This window comes from Cariama cristata, unplaced genomic scaffold, assembly GCF_000690535.1.
Source record: "Cariama cristata isolate BGI_N322 unplaced genomic scaffold, ASM69053v1 scaffold38707, whole genome shotgun sequence".
Taxonomy (NCBI): domain Eukaryota; kingdom Metazoa; phylum Chordata; class Aves; order Cariamiformes; family Cariamidae; genus Cariama; species Cariama cristata.
Window position 1 is genome coordinate 1 of NW_009627948.1, and position 6,568 is coordinate 6,568.

The window sequence follows — 6,568 nt, forward strand, 5'->3', positions numbered from 1 at the left end:
CAGGCGTGCTCCGCGTGCGCGGCTAATTGTTTGTCACCGTAGTTGCCTGGGGAAAGGGACTGAGCTTGCAGTCTGCTTGCTAAGATGTACGTGATTCGAATTTCGCAGTTCTGAGATTGTCTCTGTTCCGTGGGCAGCTTGCTGCCTTTTGGGATATTGCCATTGCAAGTTTTGTGCTTGCCCGGTTGCTGAGAGTAACTATAGAAACGTAGAGCGGGGGAAGAAAGCGAGGCAGAGGGTTTCTGTTGTCCTTCTGTTTTACCTTTGTGTCTGGCAGCATATGTCGATAGGGCTGATCAGAAATGATTGCCTCCTTTTTAAACTCATTTGTATGAGCAATGCTAATAAGCATGCTGGTTCACTATATTTTTTGCTATGTACCTGTTATTCTTCATAAATTTGTATCTAACTATCAGAATAGTCCTTGACCCATAAATTTGGGCTAACAATACTTTGTGTCTACTGTTTGATTTCTTAGCTAATGTTGTCCAGCTGGTTGTAACCATTCTTCTTGATTAATCTTTCTGTTTCGTACTTGAAAAAACAAGATCAAGAAAACATTGATTTAATGGCAGAGCTTGAAATTTAGAGTACCTCTGTTTCATGATGTGTTACGATGAACTTGTGTAGCGCTGGGATAAGTTAATGAGAGAGCATTTGCTGTTACCATCTGTCAGTTAAACCTCTTGATGGAGAGGGTACCTGCTAAATTAGTACAAAAGTTCCCTGTTAAACTGCCACAAAGATACATGTCTGGAGAGAACTATTTTAATTCTATAGTTTCTTGTGGCAGAGCATCCTCTCTGTCACGGTCAAGGCTTAGCAATGTGCTCTGTCTTCAAGGCCAGTTCTGAATGAAATCAATATGCTTGCTTAAGTTATGTTGAAATTTTAAAAAAACTGGACATCATGCAGTGTTTCAAGTAGGAACAAGATACTGTTCTTGCCTTTCCTGTTTTCTGCAGTATTTTATGAAATCAGATATTTATTTATTTTTTTCCTTCATTCTGGGTTCTGACTCTGATTGTCTTCATGTTGACCTCAGTATCTCAGTTTATCCCAGCTAGCGTGCAGGACACAGTGCCCTGCTCCTTTAGGTAATGAAAGCATGGACTATGCCTGTAACTTTACCTTTTGGATTTCACTAATGGCACGTGCTGAGTCTTGTGAGTAAAGAAACTGAAACAAATGTGTAGCAAGTCAAGAACATGAGGATTTTTAGGCAGCTTGTAGTGTCAGTTGCCGTGTGCCTCATGGAGGTGCGTGGTCACTGACTCTGATTTCTTGGCAAAGTTGTATTCACAGGTCCACTATTGGAGAGGCGGAACTTGTCTTGATAACAGAGATCAAACTAGTTTCTTAAGAATAAGCTATAACATCAGGTGGATATATGAAGAACAAATGACTGAGCGCTTTTGTTAGTAATTTCATGTAGGGCTTTTAACAGCAAAACGCCAGCATCTATTCATTAGAGTTAGTTAATATGAATTTTAGGGTTTTTTTTTCCTTTAATAGATTAAAAAATGTGCAGGAAACTTATTTATTTTGTGATGTATCTTACTTATTTATCTCCAGAGAAATGTTCTTAGCTTACAGAAGTTGTATGTAGTTCAGGGCAAAGACATACAGGATGAAGATAGGCTGGGAGGAGGGAAGAAGTATAAGTATCTTGGGTTGCTCAGAAGAAAGCAGAAAAAAAATAAGTGAAGTAGGAGGAACTATAGGGAATGGGGAATTAGGGAATTAGAAGGAGAAATGGGAAAATGGATGACTTGTGTACAAAGAGTGGTAAGAGTCTGGCAGCCGCACTATTCCTCCCCCCCTGACATGCGTCCTAGAATATTGGTGAACTGTATACTCATATGGATTATATGTTCTCTTTATATAAAGGCTGTTTTGTGGTAGGACCCTGCTAGCAGGTTGGTGGGGTCTCCCTACGGGGCTATATTTATTATTGTTGCATTTTCCCATTCCTCTGGGACCATTTCATTCACTTGAATAAGCCCTTCATAGCTCTTAAGTTTTGTGTTGGTTTTTGTTTTTTTTTTTTTTTTCTCCAAATGAGCGTGTAGAAGTCTATGCAAGATCCAGATGGGGAAAACCAAAATTTATTTTGCTCTTCTCTTTCTTCTTTTCCCGACTCATGTGGACACTCCTCATAGCCCGGAGGCGTACCCTCTTCCTCATGGCTCATCTCAAGGCTGAGGAGCATGAAGAGCCACGAACAGACCAGAATGTTGACCAGGGGAGGAAATGGTCTTGCAGAAGTATTCTGTGGGGGAGGGTATGATTTGGAAGAATGACTTTTACAGAGGCAGTGTTGAGTGGTGGTGAAGCCTTGGCAGAGGAGTCAGAATTGTGGAGTAGCAGAGGGCTGGGACACTGGGAGATTGTGGGTTAAGAGCTGCGTTTGAGGGTATTTGGAGGGCCTTTCAGCTCCATCCCCTCTCCCTCCCTTCAATTTTTGTTTTATTGATTAATGTTGTACTTATACAACCTATATTTTCTGTAGCATCCACCTGCCTCACTGTCTCTGACATACCTATTCTTAAGTATTTTGATGGAAGTAAGGAAGATCAATTATCCCTGTTCTTACAGTTGGGGAAGTGAGATGTGGTGTCTAAATACACAAACATAACTACAAGCTACTGCAAGGTAAGATAGGGATGTGAACTTAGAGCTTCTCAGCTACTCTGCTGTAGTTTCCTGTGTGCGATGTTCTTGCTTTGTGGTAAATGGAAAGCAGCTCACTTCACAACTCAGTTGCTTCATGTCTATCACAGGCAGTTGTGGTAACAGTACCTAGATGGCAATGAATTCAGATCTTGACCTATTTTGCAGTGACTTGTTGATACACCCATTTCTTAAACGAAGTACATTGTAGAAATCAGTTACGGAGTAAGTGTAAATCATCCTCCTTCCTTTGTCCTCCATCAAAAATAGTAACCGTTACCTTCAGGCTAGTTCTTCTAGGATCTCAGGTTGAATCTCCTCTTGATGCTCTGTGTTGTATGCAGTTTTGTTTGGGGTATTGTTCGTTTTTTTTTTTTTTTAAAGGGATATTCAGATTGTGCTGAGCTTAGAGGAAAATAGAATAGAGTATTTTGGTTGGAAGGGACCTACAACGATCATCTGGTCCAACTGCCTGACCACTTCAGGACAGATTCAGAATTAGCAAAGGGGTCAGAGTGTGGGTATTGCATTCTGTGGCAGTTGTAATCATTGAAAGGACACAGTGGTAGAGAGTGCTAGGAAGAGGTATGCATGTCACTGTGTAAGGTTTTAAACAAGAGAAACAATACCCCAAACCCGACATCCAAAACAAAACTAAATTGCCAGGTAGCCTTCCAGAATAGGGAGTGTGATTAACCTTAACCCCCTTCTCCTGTCCAGCCTTGCCACAGCCCCCAAAACCAACCAGCCACCACCACCAAAAAAAAAAATTCAGGATATACAAAACTGGTATATTCTTCTACTGCCATGGAACCTTAACTTTGTCTTGTTTGCTTTGTTCTTCTGAGACACTATCTTACTTTACTGTGTACTGGAAATACTGTTGTCACTGCAAAGCTACAGGAATTCCAGGTGACACAGAGAGAGGTGTCTTCTGTACCTCTGTAGGGAAGAGATGGAGCTGCTCAAGTCAGGCAGGTGTGGTCAGCAGGGATGATGTATGACAGGGCAAACAGCTTTAAGTAATGCCATCATCATGTAGTACAACTAGCAGTTGAAGAGTGTGCACGAAATGCTGTGTAACTGCTTTTGAAAGCCTTTCCTTGTCTGACCATCCCCAGTGGGCAGAGCTGAGATTGTTGGGGAACGTGTTGTTTACCTTCACCTTGCTTTTATAGTGTGGTAATTTTAGCTACCTTTGACATCCTGCAAGGCAGTTGGATGCAGATCAGTCCATAGTTAGGCATTAATGAAGTTTTGGGCACTTACCTACCTAATAAGCAACGTTTTGGGGCTTCCCTTCCCCCAGTTCTGTCATATTTATAAAAGCAATTTCAGAACATTTAAGAGGGATGCAGCAGGAGGGAAAAAGTTGAGAGTGAATAAGATAATCTGAATGGTGAGAAATAAAATAACAGTATATTTAGGTACCTGGGGGAGAGAATATGAAGGAGGAGTGCCATCCTTTTGCAGTAAGGAGAAAAAGAGAGATGGAGGAGGTAAGCACAGAAACAGTAAAGGAGCAGATAGTCCAAAAAAGGTAGTACAAACAAATAGAACTAAGGTGAATATACTGACTGGAAAGTGTGGAAAGGATAAAGGACACATTTATGTGCAAACGGTGAAAAATTCTCTAACCTGGAATTGGTGAGCGAGAGAGATAGCATCTGAGAGCGCATGACGACTTTCTTCCTTCTTGGAACGGCAAATCATAATTTGTTGGCGAGAAACCAGTGATATTTTTAAAATGTTGTCTAGAACTATGTAGGTCACCAGAGAATGCATGTTAAAGTGCTACAGCCATTCTTTGAAGCTGCTTCTGCTGTAGTCTTATGTATGTGAAGTAATTTGTTTGTGCTTCATCTGCTAGGTTATGTCAGCACTTCCCTTCGTGCCTCAGCTCTTTACAGAAGCTCGGTTTCAAGGTTAAGCGTTTTTATGTTTCTAGCTTCCTTCTTGAGGGAAACCTTTCCTGTCCTTCTTACTGGTCTTGAGCACTTAGAAAGGAAATCTGTTTCCATTATCTATTTAATAATTGCATTTTCTGTCCAGCTAATGATTCTTCAAGAAATTGTTACTGAGCTTTCACAAACCCTTAAGCCGTATGTATTAATGGTATAGCAGTAATGTTAGCTAATCCATTCTGCTGGCTTTGGTGGAGTGCAAGTGTCATGTTGGAGTTGTGCATGGGGCTTTTGTGCCATCATGGGAGTTGGAGTTACTGAAAGACTCCTTTGTAAGCAGAGAAATACTGGTGGTGGTTAATCTCTATGTGAGCAGATGCTTTGATGTAAACTTTGTGTACCAACTGTAGCGCATGTAGTTTTCAAGATACAGCGACCGTGAGATCTTGCTCAAAATCCTTAATTTCTTCCTCGAGATGAAAAACAATGGCAGCAGTTGGATGAGTTGTTTATGTTCTGATCTCAGCTGTGGAGATGCTTTATGCTTACAGACATGTTTGATTTTTCATGTGGTCTAGTGGTTTTATTTCTCCTCCTTTAGAGGAAATCAAGGATTATTCTAAATTTGCTTTATACTGCAGCTTGGTAGCTGCAAAACTTGTTTGATGTTAATATATATGTCTGCCCTTCGTGTAGACTTTTTTTGCACTCAAACATATGCCTGTGGCACATGTTCATGTCTTTCACCAATATGCTCTGTGAATATTTGCGGCTTCCTGGCTCAGGACTGACTTACGCTCTTATGTTCTTGTGCTGCTGTTTAGAAACTATTGAGTAAAGCAGAGACCCTCTGATTTGGCCATTTATAACCTCAGTGCCTTTATCTGTATAAATTAGTTTCTGAAATGCTATGTAGATAAGTCCTTAATTTTCTGGTAAATGACTGAGATCTCACTGTTTGGGGGGGGGGGGGGTCTGGTTTTGTTTGTTTTTTAATTATTTCTTTTTTAATTCCATGCTGCATAATTTTCTGTACAAGTTACTGCAATAGCAGCAGTGTTATGACTTTTGATTCTTGCTAAATCTCCTACTATGCAATACCCTACTAAAGGATGTTTTCTATATGGTATTATGGAAAAAAGAAATTTTGCTTTGAAAGCCAAGTGTTGCTTTAACTACAAAAGAAAGCAAAATTTGTATTTGCTGATGGTTCTGAGAATAATTCCAGTTGCAGAAGTGCGGACACCTGTGTATGTGTGTGTAACTCATGTATAATGGATTTGAAGATGCAAGGATAAAAGTCTTTAATTTTTGAGAGAGTTTGTACTATTACAAAGATTTTTATCTTCAGTAGGCAAGATTAAATGAACTGCTAATAAATAAAAACACAAAGGGATATGCATGACAAAGAAACATCAACTGAAACTGTAACAGAAGGTTGAACTGGGAAGGGGCATGAGAGAAACACTGTTCCATTATGGTCCACTCTAAAAAGCTTGACTTGATGTGCAGGGGTGCTAATTAAGTAAGGTAGCTCTGTAGTGAGTCTCTGCTTCAGTGAGAAAATCGTTGCTTATATTTGCCATCTGATTAGATGGAAATATTTTTAGGTGACATTTCTGGAATACATTAAGAAAAGAAAACAAAAGAAAAGAAAATACATACCCCTAGCATTAACTGGGATCTTAATATAGTAAGAAGTATGCAGGGCAAGGAATAATTGATTTAATAACTTCTGATTGTTCTGTAGACTGTGAATAAAGTAAAGGTCCCTGCTATCTTAACACCTTAGAGTAATAGACTTTGCAGGAAAAACTGGTAATTATTGTTAGCTTTCTTTTGAAGGTTTCCTTAGGTGCTTCTTTCAGCTTTGAAAAGTGTGTATGTGGGTAAAGAGTATATAAGCTGAAAATAAAAACCTCTGTGTAGTTCTGTTCCTTCTACAGTTGCCTAGGTATTTGCAGTTCAAAGTGTTAATCTTTTATGACTAC